This window comes from Fukomys damarensis, unplaced genomic scaffold (genome assembly GCF_012274545.1).
Source record: "Fukomys damarensis isolate Sample0158 unplaced genomic scaffold, DMR_v1.0_HiC HiC_scaffold_9, whole genome shotgun sequence".
Lineage (NCBI taxonomy): Eukaryota > Metazoa > Chordata > Mammalia > Rodentia > Bathyergidae > Fukomys > Fukomys damarensis.
The window spans coordinates 9,675,535-9,703,151 of NW_022900921.1; the positions used below are offsets into that span (position 1 = coordinate 9,675,535).

The 27,617-nt window shown below is 38.7% G+C and overlaps 1 protein-coding gene across 1 annotated transcript in view; it reads left to right on the forward strand.

The window, feature by feature from the left end:
• The first annotated feature begins 228 nt into the window (after positions 1-228).
• Sgcd (sarcoglycan delta) overlaps positions 229-27,617 on the forward strand; it is a 501,008-nt gene continuing 473,619 nt past the window's right edge. The window contains exon 1 of the mRNA XM_033761597.1: positions 229-383. The gene's annotated coding sequence lies outside the window, so the exon portion shown is untranslated. The remainder of the gene's footprint in view (positions 384-27,617) is intronic.

Genomic DNA, 27,617 nt, shown 5'->3' on the forward strand with positions numbered 1-27,617 from the left:
TGTGGTAAAGGAGCCTTCCAGCCTTGATCCTAGTATGTTTTGGGATTCCCAATTCTTGGACTCAGTCCAGCCTGCATCTACTTGCGCATTATACATTTTTGTGACAATCGGTATTTAAAGTATCTTCTGTGTAGTCTCTTTTAAGCAAATGGTCTTTAATTTGATGTCACCCTACCTGGCTTTTGCTTTTGTTTATGCTTCTTCTCCTCCTTTCTTGTGATTATGTAGACGTGGAAGAAGCTGCTGTCCTCGGGAACTTGGAGCTACACAGGAACTTCTGTGGACATTGAGAGAACTGTCCCTGGTGGCCAGAACAGATGGTCTCAATCCCAATGCTGCCCTGATGTTTGTAGCCAAGAGTTAAGAAGATTAGGATTCTGAAGGTATGAACAAGGGACTTCAACATCTTATTTTTAAGGAAAATATGGTACATTTGAGACTGTTTAAGTTACTTCCACAGCCTGACCCCACCCCACTTTCTTTTGGCTCTTCCTCCTGTTAAGGGAAGAACTTTTCTTTTGCTAGCAGCTTGTGGGTTGTGATGAAATAGATAAAGGTACAAGGGGAAAAAAAGAAGGAAAGACGTGTTTTCCAGCATTGAGGAGGTGGCCTGAGGGCAGCAGGACAAAGCAAGCACAAAGATTCCTGCAGGTGTTTCTGATACAAAGGAAAGAAAAATTGACGTCATAACTAGGTGTGATGAAAAACATTGGGTAAAGAAATGAGTAAAGAAATTGTGCTGTGTAATACAGAGTTTATTCATATTTTCTGGGTATGGGACACTTTTGGTAAAGCTTTGTAATTTCTTGAGGCCTTAAAGGGGAACTGTCTTTGTATTTCTATTTATACCCATGCTAGGACAGACTCTGAGTCTAGAGATGTTTGTTTTGGTTACCCTGGTAGAACCATGGTAATAGTAATTAGATAAGCGCAAAGATTGTGTGTGTGTGTGTGTGTGTGTATAATATATGTGTGTATGTCAATATATTGTTTAATTGCGTCTAACTTCTCTCATGGTATATGTTTGTGTGTATACATATTTTTGTGTATACACATGGAGGGTGGGAAGGAGGGATCGATGGAGGAAAGGACAGAGGCAATGCTCAGAACTTCCGTTTAGGAAGTATTTATCGTGAGTCAGATGTTGTACTGTAAGCTTTGGAAAAAATACTACAGTCTGTCCTCAGATAACTTGTAACAACCACAGGGAACAGGGATTTCTATTCTGGGAAACTAGAGGGGAGATGAAGTGAAAGGCTGAGTCTGTGCAGCAAGGAAAGGTCAGGGGCCAGACTCATTTTCAGTCTTATTAGAATTTAAGTCTCTGCACTCATATGTATAGAATAGTAGGGCTACTTTTCCTCCTGGTTAAAAGCACTGAGGGAAAAACGGTTTAACAGTTTAGGATCACAAGGCATATTCGGTGCCAATTGTAAGATGTCTAAGGAAATTCTATTGATAAGTCATTTGCTGTCCTTTTAATCTCTTTCAAAAGGGAAATAAAAGGAAGAAAAAGAAAAAAAACCAAAGACTCTTCTTATAACCCAAAGGCTTCTGGGGACTAGGAGAGCAGCACAGGTCAGCTGCGAGGCTAAGGGCTGGCTTCCTGAGAGCGGCAACAAGGCCTACCCTGGATGCTGCATCCGGGCGGGGTGCAGGGCAGAGCTGCAAAGAGCAAATTGCTTATCGCCATGGCCTGCTGCCATTTTAAGTCTGAATGTCTCAGTGCTGGAGTAAGTGCAGCGTGTCCTTCCAGCTAGTCGTGAATGAACCTTCTTTTGAGGATGAAACGCATAGACTTTCTGCTTTTCCCAAATATCGCCGCAGGAATGACTGAGCTCTGATATGCACAGCGCGGGTGCCCTTCGGACACGGTGCTGACAGATGGGTGAGCAGGCGAGCGGGCATTTCAAACACACTCTCTTCCTCCTTCATGCAGGAGAGTGTTCTTAAAATCATTTTTGTGAAGGAGGTAGATTATTTTCCTCTCTTATATCAAAGGGCACCTTTAAAGCAGTAGAGGGATAAATACTAATTAACATTTCATTTTCCATTAACCTTATTTCAAAGGCCAAAGAGGTAATTGAACAATCAAGAAAGAAGCACATACACAGAACGTACCTTTCTTGAGTCTTTGCACAAGTATAAACATCGCATATAATAGTTAAGCATGATTGTGGTGCAGCTTCTCTGCCCACACACCCTTCATCAGGTAGAAAGGGAAGGTACAGAGCTCTATTCTGCAGGTCCTAAAGTCCCAGAGAAGCTTGAGGGTTAGGCTGGGATTCTGGTGACTAAGTTTTTTGATTCGAGAATGTCCATCTCTAATGCAGAATGTTTGTGTTCTGTCTAGAATATTCACCTGGTGCCAACTAATTAAAACAGACATTCAACAGAGATTTAAAGGACTCAGCTGTTAAAAGTGTTCATGGTTAAGATGCCAATCACCTGTTAAGGGAAAATACCGCCCTCTCTGATTGCTGGGCTGGGTACGGGGAGGAGGATGTCTACTTTGTAGTGTGTGTGTATCACGGGGCTCCATTCAGCCAAAGGGCATAGAATGCGCGTATATCCCTGCTCACAATCAAAAACCCATTTCCTCAGAAGGAAGAGGGAAATGAAGCTGCGTTGTCTACCACAGCGCTTCCTGGATTTGTGATCTGGTGCCTTGAGCAGGGTTTTCATGTGCATTTTCAAGTGAAGATAGACAGCGCAAATTAGTGGTTTAGAACTAGATTTTAGAAAACGTAGCTCAAAGTCCTACTCAAGTTTATGCACGAACATTAGAAAAACCATTGAATTCTTCTGAATCAATATGTTTTTAAAGTGTGCTCTATAAAACAGCAGCATTAACGTCATCCAAGCTCATGAGCATGTATATTCTTAGGTACTGCCTTGGACTTTTAAAATCAGAACCTCTTAAAGCAGGATCCAGGGATCTCTCTATCAACAAACTCTACATAATTCCTATGCTTTGGTAAAATTTAAAAAAAAGAATTCTAAACCTCTTCCATGACCTCTGAAAAATGAAGAAGCTTATAAAACTATCATTTCTAAAAACTAAGGAGATCTAAGAGTTTTAATGATCAGCAGGCCTCAGTGTTTGTGTATATATCGTATCCATACCTGTGTATACACATTCATGTTTATGACATCACAAGAGGGAAACAGTTTAAAACCCTAGGGAAAATTAAAGATGCTTTAGCTATGGTATTTGAAATCTACAAACAAATAAAAAATAAAGTTCTGAAATAGGCGCATACATACACAGTCAACAAATGCGCTAAATCATTTCAGTGGAGACAGGAAAACCTCTTCAGTAAATACCGTGGCACAATTAGATAATGATATAAAAGATACATGAAAATCAATTTGAGTCAGATCATAGATGGAAAAATAGAATATGACACAAGAAAGAAATATACTAGAAGAAAAGCTAGAATAATTTTATAACTGCAAGAGGCAAATATTTCTTAGGAAGGACACAAAAGGAACAAACCATAACAGGGAAACAAATGTGTTGAAATTCATGAAAATTATAGGTATTTACTCATTAAAAGAAAGAAAAAACACCATAATAATAAAGACAGCCCACACAGTGGGAGAAAATATTTGTAATAAGTGTATGTAACCATCTCACTTAAACATAAACACTTCAAAAATTCATGACACAAAATAACCAATAAATATGGGAAATGGTACTAAATGTCATTCGTTGTCAAAGAAAGTATAAATGAAATTGCAAGGATGTACTACTACATACCTAGCAAAAAGGCTAAAAGTAAAAGGACTGAACAGGTTACCAGTTAACAGGATGTGAAGTGCCCTCAATTCTCATATATGACTGTAGCATTCTAAAATGGTCCAACGGCTTTGAAAAGCAGTCGCATTTTCTTATACAAGTGTCCTTTTAGTCAGACAGGAAATTCCACTCTTATATATTTAACCCAGAGATGTTGAATTGTCTGTGCACACGGGGTTGTAATGGCTTGAATTGTAAAGTCTGAAGGCTGACGGTAACTCAGAGGTCCATCAAGAGCAGTTAGGCCCACTCTGTTGAGTTTGTGAGTGAAAGCAACCACAAATGAAAAAAGCGTAACCTTGCACGATTTCACTTACGTGAGGTTATGGGCTAGAACTAATCTGTAGTGATGGCAGTCAGCTAGGGCTTCTTCTGGTGGGGACTGCCTGGGAAGTGTGCGCGAGGGAAATTTCTGAGATGATGAAAACGCTCTGTGTTCTGACGTGCATTCATTGAAAGTGGTTAAATCACACATTTATGAAACATTTTTCCATATGTAAAATATACCTCTAATATGTATGAAACACTCCTTCTTAAAAAGACATCACTATTTATTGAGCACATAGTCTAAAGTGCCTTTTCAAACGCATAAACTTATTTAATGTCTGAAACATCTCTGAGAAAAGTTTTATTATTCCAGATTTACAGCTAAGGAAGCTTGTACTGAGAAAAGTTGCCCAAAGTTGCCCAAAGTCCTGTTTAAGAGTACTCTGTTACATGTCTTTTTTTTTCTCTCCTGAGGATGGTCCTCTGTGATCATGGGACATGATATAAATAGTATTACCAGAAACCCTGAAATATGCGTCTTAGAAAACGTGGTGTCAGGTAGAGGCAGTGTTATTCAATAAATAGCTCTGGAATGAGACCAACTTGGCTTAAATCCATACTCTGCCCCTATCAGGGTGCAGGAAAAATGGTAAGCTAGTGCTCAAACACCTGCCCCCTTGACTGTGACATGGAGATGCATTGTGGGCATCATACCTCCCAGAAATAAAGTGAAGACTGACAAGTTCGTTCTTAGAAAGTACCTGTATGTGCTGGTTCCTTGCAAGCCCTTTCTAGATATTAGGCTACTGTTATTGAGTTCATAGGAATAGTGACCTACCCAAGCCAAGGGAATAATTCCTTGATGTTTTAGCACCTCTGAGTCCCTGTGTAAATGCATTCATTTCATTTTAGCTAGTGCAAAATATTTTTTAAACTATATCTGTTTCATTATGAGAATCCAGAACCTCTAAATGAAGTGGACGCAGTTGCCAAAGGGGGAAGCAGGCATTTAATTAATATGTGGAAAATTGTGCTGAGGAAAAACTGTCATTAAATGTAAATGTAATGCTTATCTGTCCAGAGTGATTGAAAAGGAGCCTGGAAGTGTTTGGCGTGTTTAACAGGTAGCAGCAAGGTTAATTGTCTTGGAGACACTGAAAAGCTGAATTCCTTTGTGCCTGGCACAATTCACAATTCTGTCATATTAGTTTTTCATGTGACTTCGGTATCTGTCTTCATTTTAGCTGTGCCTTTTAAAGTCTGGGTTTTCAGAGTATTACTTCAAAACCAGAAAAATTGCAAATCTGTGAGAGTTACTAGTGCCACAGGTTAGTTAGTTTATTCTCAACCCTCTACATAAATAGAAAATCTCTGTGCACTGTCTGTCCTGGTATCAAAGGGACTGTACAAGCTGCATTTTGGTATCATTTTTGTTGTTATTTCTGAGAGTCCTCATTAGTGCTGGGGAAGGAATGATTTAGAAGAGGGATCCTTCAAATCTTGGCGTGTGTGTGTGTGTGTGTGTGTGTGTGTGTGTGGTGTTTTCCCCTTTGGGATTATCCTCATCAACAAAATCTATTCTGGTTTTGTAGAAGTCTTGGTTTCTGTGTGGATCCCTGTGGCCTTGGGTTTTTCCTTTGGATGTGAAAATAGTGGTGGCAATACTTGACGTGCCTCTCAGCAAGGCTGTGAAACAGTGACTCACTTTCTGAGTCTTACGATGACACTTTTCGTATGGTTTCTACAGGCCTCAGTGAATCTCGCCTGAAGCTCATCATGTATTGAAATTCTGGGTCAGATAGCAAATAAATTAGTGTCAAACGTGAGAGGATCTGCTGAGCCAAGTCACACTTTCTCATAAAAAGATAAGACTTGCGAAGTATAGTCCACAGTGTCCCTTTCTACGGCTTTGTTTGCTTCTTTCTGCGTTTCACAAATACCCAGCACCTACTGAGAGCCTGTGGTTGGGCCAAGCTTTGCCACTTGATGTCTTTATGGCAGGCATCCACTCTTTCAGGCGAAATCTTCTCATCTGGAAAATGAGATAAGGCTGATGGTGTCCTAGATCTAACAAACACTAGTTTCACTCATTGAATGGTGACACAACAGCCCTTCCTGAAAATTAGTCACAACTGACTGTACAGGATCAGTTAAAACAGGGATTGTGATGTTACAAATAAAGCAAGCTAAAGAAATTTTAGATAAACTCTGTACAAGACTACATGCTGCATTTTATCCCTTCTCCTGTATCCCAAGACCTTGAAATACCATCAGGATACTATATCTATGACGTTTCATTGTTCCATTTATATAATCTAGAAGTATTCTATTTTTATTGTCTTTTTACATTTAATAATTTTTAATATCTTCATTTTAGATGAGGAGACAGGTAGCTTCTTAATGGTATCTTCATAAAATAAGAAGTGTTTGTATCTGATCATTAGGATGGACCTTCGAAGCGAATACAGCCAGCCTCCCTCTGTTCCTAGGGTTTTGTACTATTTGACTAAAGAACAGCTGCTTTGATGCTCTTTGCCTCTGCTTCTGAATGTAGTAGCACCTTTTCTTGCCTTCATTTTTTTGTTTGTTTGTTTCTAACTCAGCTACCGTTTTAGGAATAGTTTCCTTTTGACGGTTACTGGAGAAAGATTTGTGTTTTTCCCCTTGAGCATTATGTTTCTCAGTCTGTTTGTTTACTTGGGCTGGATTTTACCCAAGGCCTTTGAAACTTAACAAAATCTGAGTTGCTGCTGGGTTCAGAATCCTGTATAGATTTAGGTCTTATTTGCCAAGTTAAAACTCATCTCCTCTCCTCCCCTTCTTTCTCCTCGTCTCCCAGCCCTGCTTTCCCCTCCCTTGTGGCCAAGGTGTATATATACAGTATGCGTATGTTTTTGTGGTATTGTGGTTCTGGGATTGAACGGAATTGAATCCAGGCCCTTTACACTGACCTACATTCTCAGACATTTTCTTTTTGACATAGCATCTCACTAAATTGTTAAATTGCCCGGGCTGCCCTTGAACCTTCAATAACTCCTCTCTGATGCTCTCAGAGTACTATAATTGCAGGTGTGTGCCACCATGCCTGGCTGGTCTTTTAAGACATTGTAGAGCTCTTCCATTTTTCTCTACTTCCCCTATTTATTTTTATTAACACTGTTCGCTTAGAGTCCTCTGCTCTTTTGCCTTTATTGAAGCCCTCTACGCTCTCACCAGGCGAAATAGAACACAGAACTGGCACACAGGCTTCCACAACCCTCCTGTGGCCTTGTAGACAAAAGTGAACAGTTCAGACCCGCAAATTCCCGAATCCGTCCCGCACAGTCCAGTAAAATCTATTTGCCATTTCTGAACTACAGGATTTTATATCTAGAGCTTTACTTGCTTTTTCCAAGGTCTGGATCTTACTGATTTCAGAGTGAATGTATTTAGGAACCCCATGCCTTCCTTAACTCCTCCCTTGTGATACTGTGTGTCTCATATTTGAATTCTGAGCAATTTTAACAAGCTACAAGACTTAATCCATTAGACTTAGGAACCAAGAAGCATTTCCAAAATATTTGACTGTATATGGAACATTGCTAGAACTGTCCCTGTAGTTTGCCTTTTTGTGTAAATCAGCGTTGATGCTCCAGGAGATTTTTCTGGTTTTGATACAGTTTTTCTTATATGAGACCATTTTGAAAATAGTTTACATGACTGAAGACTGGATTTGGTGACCCAGATCTCCTGATTCAGAGGTGTTGTCTTATGTTCAAAATACATTTTGATGTTGTTATTGTTGGTCTAACAAAGAAGATTTAAAAAGTGATGAAATATTGAGGCATAATCATAATAAAGGTGATGAAAACTCCCTTCCCCAGAAGCCGGAGTACTTTCCATTCATCTGGTTGTCTTTTTTTCATCACATTACCTTCTATTAGTTTCTGTAATGCAAACCTGGATATTCTTCCCAAAGATGCCTATCTATAAATGCTCTTTGTCTTTTTACCATTTGAAGGTATGTTTGGATCCATGTAAGCCCTCCAATGGATTAAAAATCTAGGAACCCTTCCTAGAGTAACATACAGGTCATTTTGAACCTATTGCTCTGTAGCTTGTGACTTGAATCATATTCTCTTTCTGGAGCTAATGTGTGTACATAAAGGTGGACCAAGATTCCATATAGGCAAGTCTGTTACCTAAGGGAGATATGTAGTATAAACACAGGGAGAAGAAAAAAAAAAAAGATCTTTGCTTCTAAATTATGTTTACAGATTTGATATCTGAACTTCTACTTGAAGCTGTGAGAGTCAAAGCAAAATATGAGAAAGAGTGAGCAGACAAGAAAAAAGGAGTCAAAAGAAGGAATTACTTGAAAGTCAGTCATTCTGTGCTATGAATTGTGGTTCTAATTCTACTCCACTCTTCCTTATTAACAGATTTCATGACATTGCTTTACCCTCAGGAAAACTCGGGAAGGCTCTTTTCTGAAGACACTGATTGAATTTGCAAAGTGAATAATTAAGAGAGTTTGTGGAATGGAACTTCCAGTCAGGTCTTTCTGTTTATTCCATTAGTTGAGGGCATCTCAGGCCTGGGTCTGGGTCCCTGATTGTCTGTGATGGAGACCAACAAGTGGTCCATCCAGCTCCACCACACCCATGAGCCACAGCCAGGCCGACACCACATTCACAGTGAGAGCCTAGGTGGAAAAACACCAGCCTACAAAACAATGTTACATATTGTACACATCTGACTTACTTTAACTATATGAACTATATGTGACTGATGACAACATTCAGGAAAACAATTTAAGTGTGTGTCATTCTATTCAGCGGGAGCGTGTTCCTGATTGACAATGAAACGTTCTTCATTAATTTGCTAATTTAGTAAGTCTCTTAGTTCCTTCATGGTACTTGTAGCCATCTCACTGTACAAATAGGATTTAACTATTTAAAGATGTGTTTAGCATTATCCCTTATTAAAATACATAATATGGCCAATTTAAATGGTGGTCAGTTTGATTGCTGCGCTAGGAAAGACTGTGTAATATATTGTGAAATACAGGACATCTTTCTAGTGACTTTTCGTGTGTCATTTTGTGTCACATGTACCTGATTCTCTAACCGAGCCCTTATGCAAAATGACTCTATTATAAAATAGCAGCAGTTAGGTAACCAGCATAATAACATTTCCCCATTTATGATTATAATCCATGTTCCTGAAGTATTGTTTACATACAACAAGATCACAAATTATAAGTACATAGTCTGAATTTTGACAAATGCGTGTAGTTATAACTGCTACCCTAGTCAAAATGTAACCCAATTTCATTGCCATTGAATTCTTTCACTCCTGATATCTCCCTTCCCTGCCCAAAGCAAGCAGTGTTATGGCCTTTTGAAACTTTGTGAAGAAGTCTTCTAGGGTATGTTCTATTGACTTTGGCTTCCTTCATTCAACATGATGTGGAAGTTCATCTGTCTTCTTCTGTATATCAGTAGATCATTGATCATTTGTTTTTATTCCTTACAACTGTCATTGAATAAATATGCCATACATTGTTTTAATCTCTTCTTTCTTTATATGGCTATCCGGGCTGTTTCTGGCTTGGAAATATCAAGAATCTGGCTTTTGTGAGTATTATTCAAACAGATATTCTCTGTAAACAGATATTCTCTGAGTAGACATACCTCATGTTTGGGGGGTGAAAGGATAAATATGAAGTTATAATTGCTGAACTATGGGGTGAATATATATTTAGTTTTATTTTTAAAATATCCTAATAGTGCGCTGCAATGTGTTATGCCTGCAAGCAATGTAGGAGAGATTTGGTCATTTTATTCGATTGCCAAAACTTGATATGGTTGATTGTGTCAATTTAAACCAGTCTATTGGATGTTAGATATTATCTCTGCTTGTTTTGATTTGTGTTTGCATATTGACTAAGAACATTAAACATAATTAGTTGTGTTTAATGGCCATTTTTATATCTCTCATGAAAAGTCTAAGTTTTTTTCCTCCTTTTTATTGGGTTACTTGTCTTCTTTATTATTGATTTGTAGGAATTCTATTAATAGACTGGAACCAAGTTGTCTTTCATATACTTACTCATATTTTGTAGATAAATTCTTCTAATCTATTACTTGACTTTTTTGCTTTATTAATAGGTGCCTGCTAAAGAGCAATCATTTTTAATGTTAATGGAGGCCAGTTCATGCACATTTTCATTTTACAGTTTGTCCTTTTTCTGTTTTAACTCAGAAACCTTTGCCTAATGCACAGTCACAAAGGCAGTCTGAAAAGTTTTCTTCTAGAAAATGTACAGCTCTAACCTTTACACTTAGGACTGTGGCCCGTCTTTAATCCGGTTCCATATTTTGCAGTTTTCTAGTTTCAAGCCCAGTATGACATCACAGAGATTCACTGAGCGTTTGGCTGAGCAAAGGCCCTCCGTCTCCAATGGGTTTGTTGTTCTGTTTCCCCTACCTCCACCCTCAGTAACTGGCCGCAAATAGGACAGCATCTCCTGGCCTTGCTCACCTAGGAAGGGCTCATCCCTCTGGACTTTTATTCTTTCAGATGTCTTAATCTATAACTGTTAAGCATCCTTAAAGAAATTTTTGTTTCTGACTATTGCTTGTAGTTTTTTCGTGTCTTCTACATTTTCCTATAGTGGAACTTTCAGTCCTCCATTTGAAAATTTAAGAACTGAGAAACTTACAAAGAAAACCAGTAAACAGAAGAAAAAAATATAATTGCTATGATTTAAATAATTGTACCCCTTCCAAAATGATTGTTGAAATGTAATTCCCATTGCCCAATATTAAGAGATGCAGACAGTGGAAGAGGATCGCTTCATTAGGATTGAGCCCTTATAAATAGGGACACCACTTATAAAAGACTCCACTTGTAAAGAGCATGGTCTTGTTCAGCTGCTGTTCTGCTATGTGAGGACATGGTGTTTGTCCCTTGTTTCTCTCTGTCCCTTCTACCAGGTGAAGACACAAAGGTGCAGGAGTAAAGCTGTCTCTTGGACTTCCCAGCCTTCAGAACTGTAAAGAATAAATTTCTATTGATAACCTACCCAGGACGTAGTATTTTGTTATGCCAGCTCAAAATTCTAATGTGGGGATTGGCACCAGAGAAATGGGATTGTTTTAACAACTAAGTGAAGATGTGGAGGCAGCTTTGGAACTGAGTAATGGGCAGAAACTAGCACAGCTGCGAAGTGAATTCTGGAAAAAACCTGTATTGCAGTGAACATAGCATGGCAGGCTCAGAATAAGAGCAGAATTGAAGAGAAAGCCTCAGTCTTAGCAATTTTCTAAATGGTTGAGAACAGAATGTTGCTGGAAATACAGAGCATGAGTCGTTCAGTTGAGGTTCTAGATGGAAATGAGTATCTCATCGGAAACTGAAGAAAGGTCATCCTTGTTATAAAGTGTCAGAGAACATAGCTGAATTTTATCCCTGTGTTACTGCTGTGGAAAGCAAAATTTAAGAGCTATGAACTGGGATATTTAGCAGATGAGTTCGCAAAGCAAAGTGTTCAGGGTGCTTTTTATAGCTTCTCTTAACTGCTTTTAGTTAAATGGAAAAAGAAAGTAATGCGTAAGACAGAACATAAAAGTTTGGAAAATTATCTTCCTAGTCATGTGAAGAATTAAAAGATATGAGAAGGATAGAAAACTAAGGGGGTACCCAGCTCTGCTATGCTGACATTGCTATGGATAAAAATTACAGAGAGTAACCCTGAGGACATTTCTTGAATCCTGGGGACTGCCGCTTCCATTGAAAGCCCAGCCTGCCAGGCCTTTGAGGGGCATTTTCATGGGAGAGGACCAGGGCCGTCTTGCAATTTCAGAGCTGACTGCCCTGTGCTGGCTCAAGCTGCCATGTCTAACTTGATGCAGTGGTCCTGGCCTCCCTGGCTGTGGCTCAAATAGGCCCAGATGCATGCTAGATTGCTGCCCCAGAGGCATAGCTTTCGTGGCGTCTATGTGATACTTTCTGGAGCTCACAGAGAACATGAACTCTGGAGGGATAGGTGCCTCCAACTTGGTGAGTTGTTTGTTTGAGACAGCATCTCTCTGGGTAGTTCAGGCTGGCTTTGAACTCACTATGAGGCCCAGGCTGGCATTGATCTAGTAGTGATCCTCAGCCTTCTGGGTACTGGCATTATAGGTGTGAGCTTGCATGCCACTATTGTTTACCTGTATTTCAGCAGATGTCCCTCCAGGCAGGTATAAGGCAGAGAGTGGGTCCAAATGAGGGCAATTCCTAGTGGATCCGTGGAGGCTGAGATACTACAGAGTCCCTGCTAGGCCATACTGAATGATGCTGTAGGAATAAAGCTGTCTCCAAGGCTTATGGCCTGTTGGGCCCCTGAGTTCAGTCCCAGCTTAGTGAGACAGCTGTGTAGGCTGTACTCAGCAAAGTCATCCTCACAGTGCCTTCAGGGCCTTGGGGGCTCTGTGTGTCCATCACATTGTTACCAGAAGGCAGGGCATAGTTTCAAGAGTAATTCTTAAGCCTTCAGACTTAGCATCCCTTATCTCACTGGGTTCTGAATGTCCGTTTCCTTCTTGCCTGTTTGTCATTTTGAAATAAGAATATCTATCCTCCCTTTGTGTTCCATTATGTTTTGGAAACATGTGACTTGTTTTCACAGATTCACAATCAGAGAGCAGTTTGCCTTAGCATTAATTAGACCTGGAGTCTCATCCATATTGGGCTCATTTTTTAATTGGTGCAGAAACAATTTGAGTCAAAACTTTTGGGGTTATTGGGATGGGAGAAATGCATTTTGAATGTGAGAAGCACATACATTTGGGGGAGAATGCTATGTTTGGAATGATGGTGTTCCGACTTCCATGATGGAGCTTAATCCAGAATGCATCCATTTTAACAAGTGTGGCCTCCAGGAAGTGATTAAATCCAAGGGTTGAGCCCCGTGAATGACTGGCAGCCTTTTCACAGAGCTCGTGTTTTAAAGAAACACTCATCTGTCTTCTGCTTTGCTGCCCCTTGAGGACAGAGCATCTGTCCCCTCTGAAGTGTCCAGGGTTCCTTCAGGAAGCAGAGAGGACAGCCCTGCCTGGAGGACAAACCCAGGGCACCTTGATCGTAGACTTCCGGCCTTCAGAGTTGTGAGAAATAAATTTTTCATTGTTTATAAATTCCTGGTCTGCAATATAATGTTATAGCAGCACAGACAAAAACAATCATGAAGCATACATCGATCAGATGTATGACCACTGCAAAAATACACAGTGGGGAAAAAATCAGAACCAAGCTTGATTATGTAAAGGTACAAACGCGCAATACGAGGGACAGACAAGTTTACTTCAAACCATCCTAACATGAACCTGGATGGTAGTAAGACCAACACTCCAACATCAAGTGTTATCTGAAGCAAAGAAAAAGGGTATAATTGGAGAATAAGAAAAAGAAAATCTCTCATGTATGAAATATTACATTTTTAACAAATGAAAGGGCTGAAAAAAATATAAATCTCCTAGGGCATAGGAAAGAAAAATAACACGGCATGTTGTTGCTAAGAACTCCAGGGATATCAGAGAAATTGGGAGGAGGGGAAGTTACAAAAGAGATTTTACATTTTATTCATGACAAAGGGAGATAGTAGATCAAATTTATACATCAAGAGCCAAGTGACATAAATGGGACATAAGGAGATTTCCCTGATGCATCATGTTCAATTTTCAGAATTCAAAGATAAAGAACATTAAAAGCTCTATAAAGTGGAGAAGGAGCACACCTAACATTCAAGGAAATTACCAAAAGAGCATCAGAATTTTCATGAACAGTACTGGTGCTGGGGTGGGGAAGATGTTTCTTGCATTTTCTGTCAAAAAACTATATTGTGCCTACACATTGATTTTAAGCCAAACTCTAGTGGATGGAAAAAATAAAGGCCTTTAAAACCGTCAAGTTATATAGATCTCCTGTGTACTCTTTCTTAATATAATCATGTAACTTAAGAATGAAATTCCAGGTAAAATTCTGAAAGGAACCAAAGAATAATAAAATAAATCAAGAACTTCTGCTAAATATTTAAAGTACTAGTTTTCCAACAGGTGTAGAAAGCATTTGTTTAAAATTAGAAAGTTCAAAAACTCCAAGAAGGATATAGTAAAGAAAAAAAATGAAATACCTCCAATAACTGGGTCAGTGAACCAAGTCTTATGATGTGGAGGGAAAAGGAAAAAAAAACGCTTTCTTTAAAGAAGAAAAAAGAAAAATAATTAGCCGCCATGCAGTGAACAACAGAAACTGTATAAGTGGAATCCAATAAAAACCATAACAATGGGTGCCATGATCTTGCATAATAGATCTCATGTTAGAAAAGATGCTTTTGACCTTTGGGGTTTAGAGGTTATAACATTGTATCAGAGATAAGGAAATGTCAAGTTAGTATACAACCTGGCTCTCCAATGAACAGTTTATATGGCCATAATAAAGTCACCTTTCCAATTTACAAAGTGCATATGCAAGCATGTTATCCAGTGTGAGCACTTTGGCAATGAAAGCAAGGGCAGAGTTGACAGATGGCGTGGTTAGGGTAAAGAGAAGGAGAGGGGAAAGAAAGTTGGAGGTATGAGGGTCTTTAAAAAATATAAATTCCAGACTCTTTCCTCTGGGGTCAATGAATCAAGACATTTAGGTACTTACATCTATAACATGGGAGAATAAAATAAACTTTGTAAAGGTCGGCTGCTCATCATATCCTTATGATTCATGGAGAAAGGTAATATATAATATTCTAAAAGGATAAATTATGAGGACAGCATAAGCCCCCAAAGTGAGATACCACTAGAGGGTTGGGAATGGTTCCAGCAGATTGTGCTCAACTGATTCTGGGGAGCCCAGGTAGAGAAGTGTGTTTTAATATATGGTTTTATTTTTTGCTGTGTACATATAGTCCTTTGGGAAAAAAATGTGTAAAAGAAAGAATCTACCCAGACTTCTTGATAGACTCCTAGTCATTTTTAAATACTCACTTTGAAGCCCTGAGTCACAGACAAAAAACTAATGAATATGTGCCAGTGGTTTTATTCAGCACGTTAATCAAATAGTAAAAGGTGAAAGATGAGTTGGAGAACAGTGAGAAGAACAGAATACAGTCTACCATGATGGTGCTTTGAAATGAATTTGAACGAGGGACAGAATGAGTTCATATAGTAGTAGAACTATAATCTTGGAGTTATCTCTTCAGTAGGTTATAAGTCTTCCATTTAACAAATGACTTCTCCAAGTCTGAGATCTAGTGGACTTGTAAATAGCAGAAATCAAACACTCACTTCCCCCAGTTAAATTGTCCATTGAGTAGTTTGTAAGTCTAACCTTGAAAAGATACATTTTGGTCTCTTCATTGCCAGCTTTGAATAGCTTTTATCCAGAAAAGAACTCCAAGATTATCTCTGAAAGGGTTTCCTGATTCTCTCTCCACATATTTTTTTTTTCATCCTTGTTTGTGTTTCTCTGGCCTTCCTCTATTACACAGTAACCACACTGTAAAGACTACTAAGTGCTCCTTTTGAAAGCTTTACTCTCCCACTAGAAAGCAAGCTGTCTGTGCCCGGGACTGGTGCCTAGTGAATTCTCACGACATGTGTTGAATTAATGATTTAACTTCCCAGTGTTTTTGGTTATCTTTATAACACAGAGGCAGAAAATTAGAGATGAGCGCGGGGGTGTGAAGATCAGTAAATGGATAACTCAAGGAAAAAAAATTCAATCTGCCATAAAAATCTATTGATGTTGCAATTTGCAAGTTGTCCAATGAATAGCTAGGAGAACCTCTACTGTCTTAAGATAGCTACATTCAGATGTGAAAGGAAATAGATTTCATTTACAGTTCTGTCAGTTTACATGACTTACCGAACCCATGTCTCTTTCTTAGAGCTTTTGAAATATCTTCATGCTAATGCCAAATATGAATGAAACAAAGGGAGTTTGAGAATTAAGTGTCCTCTTATGTGTTTCATAGTTGGATGCTAAGGAATCATGCCACTTGTACTTTTTTAGAGTTTATCAGCATAAACTTTTGTTTTGCTATTTCTATGACGCTCTCTCCCCCCATGCAGACTATAGGCATACATAGTGACTTTAAACTGGGATTTTTTTGGTTTATCTTCTGTCAAAAAACACCTAGAATGTTTGTCTAGCATAATGAGTCTAAAAATTCTTGTCCAATGAAGAGAAGTTAAGTCATAGCTGATTGGTGTCTCTATTTTGTTAATATTTGTTTCCAAAAGATGCAAGTTTCCTTATAAATCAGCCCCAGAATCTTTATTTGAAGATACCTAAAATGGACTCTGGTTGGTAAAACTGATTCATGATCTTTCAATAATCTCTGATAAACAGACACCATCACATATTGGTTTATCTTCAGTACTTGTTTGAAGTGTCACATAGAGCTCAATAAATATACGGTGACGTGACATTGAATTAGCATTTTCTGTGGTAATTAAATGAAGCGCTGTAGGGACATATGATTTCACAAGGGTAGAAAATGGGCTTTCTCCATAGTGATCTTTGCTATTTTCTCTACAACTCATAAAAGTGACACTTTTGAGAGGGAAGCATTCCAAACCTCTAATTTTTACCTTTCCTTAAAATGAACTTCTTTTGATTTGCAAAAGATGGGTCATTAATTGTTCACTATTTTTCCTAAAAGACTGTGGTCTGTAGATTGCTTTTATGCCAGAAGGAAGAACTGGCAGAACCCTCAAAAAGCTAAATATGCAGTCCAGTTTCTTGTACCCTATGGGTTGAGAGCTTTGTTATTCAAAGTGCTCTTAGCAGAACTGGAGTATAAAACATATGATGCCGTCAGTGGGGTACAATGTAAGTGAACCATCATAGGATGACTCTAATTTTTTGTAGAAAGGAGTTTGTAGTCTGTCCTTTCAGATAGAGCAATATCAGTATGATGCCTGCTTGCTTCAGTCGTCGGTGTTATTGGTTGTGGAGGGCTGCTAAAGGAAATTATGGTTTCATTGGCTTACAGTCTTCTTTCTGTAGTCACCAAGGAAGGCCCCTCAGTTTTACTAGATTGGTTCTGTTGGGATTCTGTGGCTCAGGCACAGAACAGAAAGAAGGCAAACATGAGCCTCATGAGCTAAGGTGAAAGAGGTTTCTCTTTGAGTTTTGACATATTGAAGTATTGATTTGCAAGTTGCAGCAAGTACATGGGAGCAATTTTTTAAAAGGTATTAATAATAGAACTGAATTTATTAATTTATATCCTCTATAATATTGAATTATTATGAGTTTAGAAAGAGTTATGTTCATCTGAAATTACTTTTTGCTTGTTAATATGTTTCTTTGATTAGACTTCCTTCTGCCTTTGACCTTATTAGAGATCCCCTGGTGGACTTTCATGGGTGGAAAATGTAGAGGATGAAGGACTGAAGTCCTAACAATTTCTAATAATGTCTGCTAAGAATTTTGTGTGGTAAAGATGTGAGCTAAAGATTAGGTAGGGAAAATGCAGATTGTAGTTATTTATGTATATGTGTCACTGAAATCACTTATTCAAGAAAATAGCCCCTGGCTATGTGTCGCTATTTAAAGTTTGAAACTCATGTGATGGGTGTGGGGATTTAGCTTAATGGCTCTGGTGCCTGCTTCGCAAGCACAAGGACCTGAGTTCAATCCCCGATACAAAAAAAAACAAAAACAAAAACTGAAATTCATGTGATTAATCCAAATAGAGATGCACTATAATTGTAAAATATGCTTAAAAGATTTTAAGACCTAGTATAAATCATAAAATTGCTAATAATTTAAGCAGTTTAATTGAAATATTTCAGTACTGTACAAGCCACTTATTTCTGTGTTTTAAATATTGACTATATATTGAATGATAATAGTTTTGATATATTAGGCTAAGGTATTTTGAAATTTCACCTTTCTTCACAATTTAATATGGCTCTTAGAGTATTAAAATATGTGGTTCATAATATATTTTAATTGGACAGTATTGATTAAGATAAAGGCTGGTGATTATATGACTTTTAGAAAAACACAATCAAAATGTCCCTTGAACAGTTGGTGTCTATCCTTTTCAAAGTTAGAAATTCAATAGATCTGATTCTTCTTTGTGCTGTTTGTCAAAAATACCACATAAAGAGACACTCCCTGCCCCTTGTCAGTAATTAGAAAATGATTTTTGGTGGGTTTTGATTAGTAAAAACAGGAAAAGAAAAATAGAATAATTTTTATTATCCAAAGATGTTGCGTTTCACTTTGAAAAATCACAGATCAACATGTGTTTATGCCATTATGTGGCAATAGCTAAGTTGCTTTGTGATCTTGTTCCAGTATTTCAGGCTAGGTTCTAGGAACCCTCCTTGAGAACAATTTTCTGTTCTGTCCATGAAGTGAAATGGCTCGACTTATCACGAAGTTATATACAAATAATCGTTAAAGGAATTGGCATTGTGAAGTAAATCAAAAATTAATTTTTTCTTCATGGGGCAATAAGAGAACTTCAGTTTCTTTGATTGACTGTGCATGGAAATCCACAATGTGATAGGGTTTTAAATGTGAACCTTGGATTTCTGTAACTATAAAAGCTGCTTTTATATTTTCTTTTACTATCTCCATGGAAGAAGTAATTAAAAATCAGGTCTTCAAAAAATAAGTAAACGTCACTGACATTTTTAATGGTCTGAATTCTTCTGAAATTCTGCTCCTTAAAGGATGGAATTTTTTCATTTCCTTTGCTTTATGATGTCTTTGCAGTAGATAGATTGAAGCCAGCCTAGTGGACTGATACTTTTATGCACAATATACCAAAGGGTAAGAAGCATCTGCTTATTCCTCCATTGATATCCTCTCCTTGGGTGATTTTATAGGCATTTGTTTAGAACAGTGGCAGACCAAGTGGGGAGACTAGGGCAATGGTCTTTCAGTCCTAGCAGGACGTAGAAATCAACGGACAGGTGTTTGTGTAACGGCGACACACTCAACTCCAATCAATCCAGTCTCTGAGATGAATCCTACTTTTCAACATTTTCAGAACCTTTCAAATTGATTTCATTGGGCAGCAAAATTTGAGAACTAAAGCTTTTGATGTTATGCTATACCCAAGTTGTTTTAAATACCAGGTAAGCAATGAAATTCTTTTGACACATGAAATATTACTTGGAGCTTCCTTCAAAGTTGTGCTGCTTTCTAAAGCAAGGATGGATTGGAAACTTACCCACTTGTCACACACTATGGTCCCTACCAGTGTGTGGTCTTTGACAGACTTCATTAGAGTTGCAGAGCTTATCAAAGCACTATTGAGTTATGGATCTGTACTGAAATCCTCACTTCCCGGAACCAAGACTCAAGCTTATTTTGTAACTTGCCTATGTACTATTGTTTTTCTTCCCTTTCTTTTCCTCTTTGTATTCCAAATTCTTTTCTCCCAAAGAGTGATCAATCAGCTGCCTTAGGAGGTGAAACATACTTCCCACCCAGTGTCTTGGATTTCGGGACAGTGGTGGCGAACCTTGGGCATGCGTGCCACAGCAGGCTGTTTGTACGGTTGAAAGCTCTAAAGGGTTCGCCATCACTGTTCTAGGACAGCAGTGCCCTTGGAGGCAGTGAAGAAGATAACTTGGATCTCTCTAAATATTATATAGTTAGTGGTTTACTTAAATAATGTCTGCTAAATATACGTGCTATTGTTTTTCATATAGTTTAGGTGAAACTGTGATTAATAGAAAATAAATTTATCTCATTGTGATAATATAGGCTGTTACAGCTTAAATATGAAGTATCCCCAAACATTCATGTGCTTAGGGCTTGATCCCTGCTATGGCTTGTGTCCAGATGTCCCCCAAAGCTTCATGCAGCCACAGGTGGGGCTTTTTGGAGGAGGCTGGGTCTGGGGTGTGCTGCTGGTATCAAAGTTGTGACACTGGGATTGATTCAGTGGTACTAAGATTAAGAGTGTGAGTACTGCTCACCCTAACGGCGTGTAGCCTGGATGAGATATAAGGGAGAGAAAGGACTTCTGTGGTTGTTGCTTGTCACTTGTCCTTTGTAACCTGGTGCCTCTGCCTTCTGTCTTCTGCCCACGATGTATTGTTTCCCCTCCACTTTCCCTTCTGTCCTACCATCCTGCTTTAGAGCTAGCGGATTATGGCCTGAAACGTGTACAAACTGTGAGCCAAAACAGACTTTTCCTCCTTTAATTTGGAGGTGTTGAGTATTTTGTCTCAGCGATGAAGAAAGTGACTAAGACTGTCCCCGAGCAGCAGCTTTCCGAGCTGGGGTGTAGGGGTGATAGAACACGAGAGCGCCAACCTCCTCAATGGCTCAGTCCACGGATGAGTTCATAGCTGATGCAGCTGTTAGGAAGCATCGCTCAATTGGAGGACCACCCATGGGTGCACCTTATCCCTGGTCTCTTCGCTTGCTTTTTCTTTCTCTGCTTCTTGGCCACACTGGCCTAGGTGGCTCTCTTCTGCCCGTCCTTCTGCCCTGTTTCTGCCATAGAGCCAGCTAGTTATATACTGACGCATTTGAAATTATGAGCCAAAATAAACCTTTCCTCCTTTAAATTGTTGTACTCTGGTATTTTGTTACAGTGATGAAAACCTAACTAATACATGAGCCTGCCACCTCTTATCATTATGCATTGTATCAACAAGAGCAATAACACTCACCCTTACTGAGCATTTGTGTATTTATTCCAACACCCTGAGAACTCTAGGAGGCAAGAAATACTGTCTCTGTGAGAAGGAGGTCAAGAGGTAAAGTTACTGCATCACTTATGTAATGGCGACTGGCTGACTCTAAAACTTGTGCTTAACTTCTCAGCACTGCTGCCTCTCAATAGTTGACTGATAATACACGTATCCTCTCCCCAACAAATCAGATGTTCTGTTGAAAAGGCATCCTCATTTTAGAAGGGCTGAAAATTGCTGCCTTGGAAGTTGTGCTCATTGAACTGTTTTCTGTTCTGTTTGTTTTTTAGTGGACCTTAGACATAGCCCATGAAGTGCTTACACACTCCATGCCTACAGTGTAAAAACGGGGGTTGTAAATGTGTGAAATATGTCTGATGAACCTTGTGGCATGTGTCTTAGGCTACGTCTATTCTTTTAATGGAATACCACAAACTGGATAGCTTGGAAAGACTACTAGCTTGTTCAGTTCTGGAAGGAAGTCCAAGAGCATGTTCTGGCATCTGTTCACATCTGGTGGGGCCTTCTTGCTGCGTCAAAACCTGGCAGAGGGATCCTGGGATGGACAGAGCAAGTGCGCGGCTCAGATCTCTCTTGTTCTTCTTACAAAGCCACTGCTGCCACCCTGGGGCCCCACTGTCCTGATCTTAGCCAACCCTAATTAGCTCTGGAAGCTCCCACTTCCAGATGTCATTAAGATGTGCATTTTCATCAGATTTCCCACTAAAGCCATTAAAATGCTGACAAAATTTTATCAAAGGACTTTTGGGGAGACACATCTGAACCAAAGCATCATTCAAGAGAGGCTGTAACATCCTGAAACAATGAAAACATAGAACAAATAACTGCAGAATAATCTATGTTCTGAAACTTCTTACTCTCTGGAACTAGTCTTTCCTCCTCGTTTGTTAGAAATACAGCTACCAAAGTAGATATGTATATATACATCTGTGTGGATATGCCTATATGTATATACATATATATATGCATGTTCGTATATGCATGTATATTAGTGTGTGCTATATGTATCCTAACTGGGAACGGGTGTATATATGACTTTATTGTCAAGAGACAGGACGAGAGCTGTTGGAGCCTGCAATAACCTGGAGAATTTGTACTCATTTTGAAGGGCTTGCCAACCACTTCAGCTCTAAAAGACCATGACGGACCCTGTGTGGCTCCACGTTGAGTGTTTCAAGAAAACCTAGAAAATGTTTTTTTTAATGTTACATGGTTATAAATGATCTAGAAACATCGTAAAGGCAAATTATGTTTCAATCTATTCATAGCTCTTGATTCTCCCGGATATAATTTTTACCTGGAGAATTTGTACTCATTTTGAAGGGCTTGCCAACCACTTCAGCTCTAAAAGACCATGACTGACCCTGTGTGGCTCCATGTTGAGTGTTTCAAGAAAACCTAGAAAATGTTTTTTTTAATGTTACATTGTTATAAATGATCTAGAAACATCATAAAGGCAAATTATGTTTCAATCTATTCATAGCTCTTGATTCTCCCGGATATAATTTTAAGTGGAAACAAAACCGAATAGTCGAACTCAGCACAAACCTTGTGGCACCCTCAGCTGGACCTAGGACAGCAAGCCTGCAGGTTTCGCTCCAGGATGATTACTGTGGAATCCAGCGTGGTGACTTCTTGGTGCTCTGTGTGTCAGTGTCTGTGTCAGCGGGTGGTAGATGGTGTAAAGTGTCTTCCTGCCTCCTCACAGACCATTGTACACTCTCTCGCCAGCAACCAGGAGAGCTGAGATGACAGTGGGCTTCCTGCCAAGGCTCAGATTCTCATGAACTTGAATGCTTCAGGATGTAGGAGACGAGTAGCCTTGCTATCCATGCAGTGCCCCTCTGAAATAAGAGGAAACAGCGTTATGAATAATACTTTTGCTTCATGTGGCAGAAGAGCCTTCCATGAAGCTGTTAAAAAAAATCATTGATTTGCCTAAATTCCACCTGATTGGGTGGAATGGAACACTTACCTTTCTATGTTAGCAGGGTACCTCCTCTCCTTTCTCATTTTTCCATTCACTTTTAGGTGTTCTACTTTGACCAAGAAAGAATCACAAGTTCCCAGAATGACAGATTACAAAAGAGGTCTTGAAGATTTCACCATATACCATCCCTGTGTTGCAAGTACTTGAATCAAGGCCAAGAGAGCAGAAAGGACAGAGATTCCTGATTTATAATCCATTGTCCAGAGAATGGCAGTCTCACTCTGCATCCAAATTCAAAGAAGAGTATTAAAGCAGAGCAATACTGAAGCACCAGAATTAATGCATTAGAATTTCAAGGATTGAGAACTAGAAAAATGTGTTTTCTCAGATGCCTGAGTCATTCTCAGTCTTTCCATAGACTGGTTTTGGAGAGCCACTGACTTCTACTTGCGGCTCCACATGCATCTGGGTTCCAGCTACCTTACAGTGCAGTCATGTTTTGTAGAACTCGTGTTGCTAATATTTGGTTTTAAGGCAGAATGCTGTACTTTTGCCTTCAGAGGCAGGTTGAAGAATGTGGAAATTATTATACATCACATAGCTGTGGTTTGTTGTCGTGGATCCATGATAGTTGAGACACGTTACTTAAACTTTGCTCGAAGATTTATTGAATATGGAATTCTAATTGCTTTTTTGGGAAAAGTTTTAGGATTTTTAGCTAAGGCAAGAAGAATGTGATACAAAAATCTGGTGGGAAAGTGAGTTTTTGCTAAGATGCTCAACTTTAGCCCCTGAGATATTGACTAGGTCTTGACTGGTGTGCTGGAACTGGGATACATATTTTTATACATACTATCTTATTCAGTCTTCACAAACACTATTAAGGTGTATTTTTCTAAAAGAGAAAAGGAAGCCTTGGGTTATGAAACTTGGGGGTGTATTGGTCATAGCAGAAACGTGGTGGACTCCAAGGCTAGCCCGGCTACCTTTACCCGGGTGACTGTTGCTCAGCATGTCCAGAACAGCCCTCAGGCCCCCTGCTCAGAGCCGTGCCCTCGGTGCCTCTCACCTCTGCTCTGCCATGCACTCTGCAAAGATTGATGCAGTACTGAGTCAAGGGAAAATGGATTTTTGTGCTTAAGTAGCCAATCAGAAATATAAACTGCCTTCTGTAGTGTGTGTACAAGAGACAGCCTTCTTTCTGAGTGTCTTCATCATTGGGAAAAAGCACTGTTCTCTGGCTTTGTTTTACTAACATTCATAATTCGTGCTTCAACACAGAAGATTTTGGAAATGGAATAATTTTTACATGGATCTGTTAAAAGTAACTGTAATTAGTACAGTAGTAAAATGCTGCTGGTAGTGCTCTCTGGCTCTTTAACTTGCGATTGTTGGATAAGAAACAGATTAATCACAATCTTTTGAGTATTTGAATTCTGCGATCTTTGAAATAATGTGACACTACGCTATTAACTCCTTGATGTGATTTGATATCAAAATATTAGGTTCTGACTTTATTGTCAGATTTTAAAATAATGTGAGTTACCCGAGAGCTACCTGACATCAAAGTTGGCAATGCAAATGAACAGGAATCCACGTGTCTGACATTTCTGTATGATGGTGCCTGTTTCATCAGGAGCTTCACAAAAATATGCATGTGGTGTCCATATCTGTTAATGTCAGCTTTCAATTGTGTGAGAATTTCTCGAGGTCTATAAGTAGGCTTCTCTTTTAGGGTGCCTCATTGGTTATGGAACTTCTCAGGCTCCCCAGTTTTAGGATGGGAGGAAATGATTATTCCTCCCCTGGTAGAGGTTCAATAACATTAATAATACTTCTACTACTAATAATAATAATAAGCCTGGTGATACTGCCTGACCCAGTGTCACTGCAGACCATCATGGCCACCTCTGTAGAGAAAGTGTATCGAATTTCACTGGGTGATTTCTGAGAAACCTCCATTCTCTAGACTCCTGTGCAACCCGCCAGCCTTGGACCCTCTTTACCATCCCTTTGGGGAAGGCATAACTTTTTCTCTGGAATCAAATAGTCCAAAGGAAGAAGTATTACTCTTATTACTCATTTCTTTTCATATTACCTCCCAGGAACTCGATGGCATAGTACAACTGAGAATTTGGGAATTTAAAGAATGCCTGTATGGTGCCGGGCCTACCAACAGCAGTGAGCCGCAGCTACTTCTAGTCCTAAAGAGGCAGGAGAGGGAGCCAGATAAGGAAGTCACCTCGCCCCTCTCACCTCTCGCACTCCAGTCTCCTGCCAATGTCTCATACTGAGCAAGCCCGACTGGCGGTGTTGGTGACCATAGAGTCCACAGATGCAGCCCATGTACTCAGCTCCCAAAGCATGGGCCACAGCAGAGAAGGAAGAAGCCAGTGTGCAGGGACAAATGGAAGGCATTCATTACTGTCTGTCTGCTAGCTTGCATCTAAACTTATTTAGCATGCAGCCATGAAATAGGAAAGGGTTTCACAAACCTAGACTTGGAGCATTCTGGAAACCACACAGCATGCCAGTTTGTTTGACAGGACTCGATTCAAAATTTCCTTGTCGTGGCTGCCAGTCTTAATCTGCAGCTGTCATTGAACTTCACATCTTTATCAAACCCACAGATAGGAGAAACACACCTTTTCTTTCCTACAGTTTCCCGCTTTGATCCCTTCTATGTGCTGTTTTAGAAAAGAGACAGGATTTGGGATTTCCATTATAGTTCTTTAACTTCTGTTAGCTTATATCCCCAAGCAGCTTAAGCCTCATTTCCGGTATTATAGGAATGTTAATCTCTGTCGTGCTTATTTCATAATTTTTTTATAAGATCAAATGAAATAATGAAAGAGTGCTTTAAAATGTCAAGTGCTATCTATATAAAATTTATTGTTCTTCATCAGGATACAGTCATAATTAAAAACTATGAGTCTTTTTTAAGGAACTAGATATGTGGGTTTCACTGTTTTTAAATGCTCTGATATCTACTGAGTAGCTGGAATCATTTAAACTTCAAAGAGATAGTGATTAATTTGTAATCATCAATTCTCTGAGATTAGACTTAGGCAAATGAAAAAAAAAAATCTATCCACAAAAAATCAGATCCTAACTAGCCCCTATATTGTATTTTCTTCTAATTACCCATTAAAAAAATTACTGTGCTATCTTTGGTTTTAGAAGTTATAGTTTTTGTCCAGACTGAAGTAATCAATATTTTGGATCTTTACATACTTATTAAATATTTAATAGAATTTAGGGACTTCTGTTGAGCTGAATGTTGAATATAAAAAATTCATGAAGTATGGAAAAATGTCTTACAATAATCTAATAATTTCCTGACCTGAGAATATTTATACATAAGTATATTAATGTTTTTAATAAAATTAGGATCTACTATTGTAACATTTTTAGTTAATAAATCGCAAGCATTTTGATGCTATTAATTATGTTCCTATAATTTTAGTGTCTACACAAAAATACTTTGATTTCTTGAACAAATCTCATACTACCTAATACATAGATATCTCTTTAAGAAATGTTTTTGATTGTCAAAAAACATGAAATTTTACTGTAGCACTCATGGAGAGCTGAAGTTTGAGAAACTTTAATAAACTATGTTGTTTAAATGGAGAAATTTGTTTTTCAGAAAATTAGTTGTGTTACCTACTTGAGTCAGTATCATTCCCGTAACTCAAGTGGGTCTAGATCAGTTTAGGCATAGTTTAAAATCTTTATGTCAGATTTTTCATGCATGCTTAATGATAATATATGATGATTACATAATAAATAAAATATTACCCTAGAAAAGGAATGTATTATCAACTTAAATTAAATTTTTAAAGGGTTATAATATAAAACAGAAATGAAATCTGTTTTTAACAGAGCTGTATTAATATATGAAGATCTGTGCCAGTATAAGTCTCACATATGCTAATTTGAAATTCTTAAATAATTGATCTCTCTAGTTTTTCTGTTTAAAAAAGCTCCACCTCCTATGTTTTATTCTTTCAATTCATTCATTAGAGTAATAAAGTGAAAAATGCCACAAAATTACATTTATGGAAAAATGTTCTGCATGGTTCCAAAAATGTTTCTGCAATAATCATATAAATCCACAACCACAACAAATTAACTGTGATTATTGTGGTGTTCAGTTCATTGAAGAACTTATCTCAGATTGTGGCACAGTGCTTGGAGGCTGATGCAGGAAGACTGCCTCAAGTTCAAGGCCAGGCTGGGTACATAGTAAGTTCAAGGCCAGCTGAAGTACCCAATAAGCGCTTGTCTCAAAAGGAAAAGAAAAAGAAAACCAAACAGAAAAAAGAGCTTGTCTTTGAACTGTGTATACTTTCTGTACCTATATGTCCTAGGATGAAACACTTTCATTTTAAAATCCTGAGGGAGAAATAGTATGTACCTATTGGTTTTAACCTTTTAGCCTGCAGTTGTATCTGTGTCCTTAGTCCTTTGCTAGCAGTGCGCTTGATTTCGGTTTATTACTTACTGTCCTGTCTGTATCCATCCTTACATAACACTGGCTTATTCTCTGAAACTGTCTTGTGTGTCATGTTTGAAGTTTTTCCTTTCAGCTCATCTAACCTGTTTTTCGTCTTTTCACTCAATTTCTTCTCTTAGACCAGTAAAGTTCTTCTCTAAAGTATCCAGAAATAAATATTTTAGGCTTGGATATGCATAGTTTCCGTCACATGGACAGCCTCTATTTCTGTGCACACTTGTGCTTGTATGTGAGTGCAACCAGAGACAACTTGGAAACAAGTGGTTGTAGCTGTGTTCCAATAAAACTTTATTTACAAAAATGAATAGCAGACAGCCAAGGTTTAGCTCAGTGGTTCTGCTGCCTGTCTTGCAAGGGCAAGGACCCGAGTTCGATCTCCAGTAC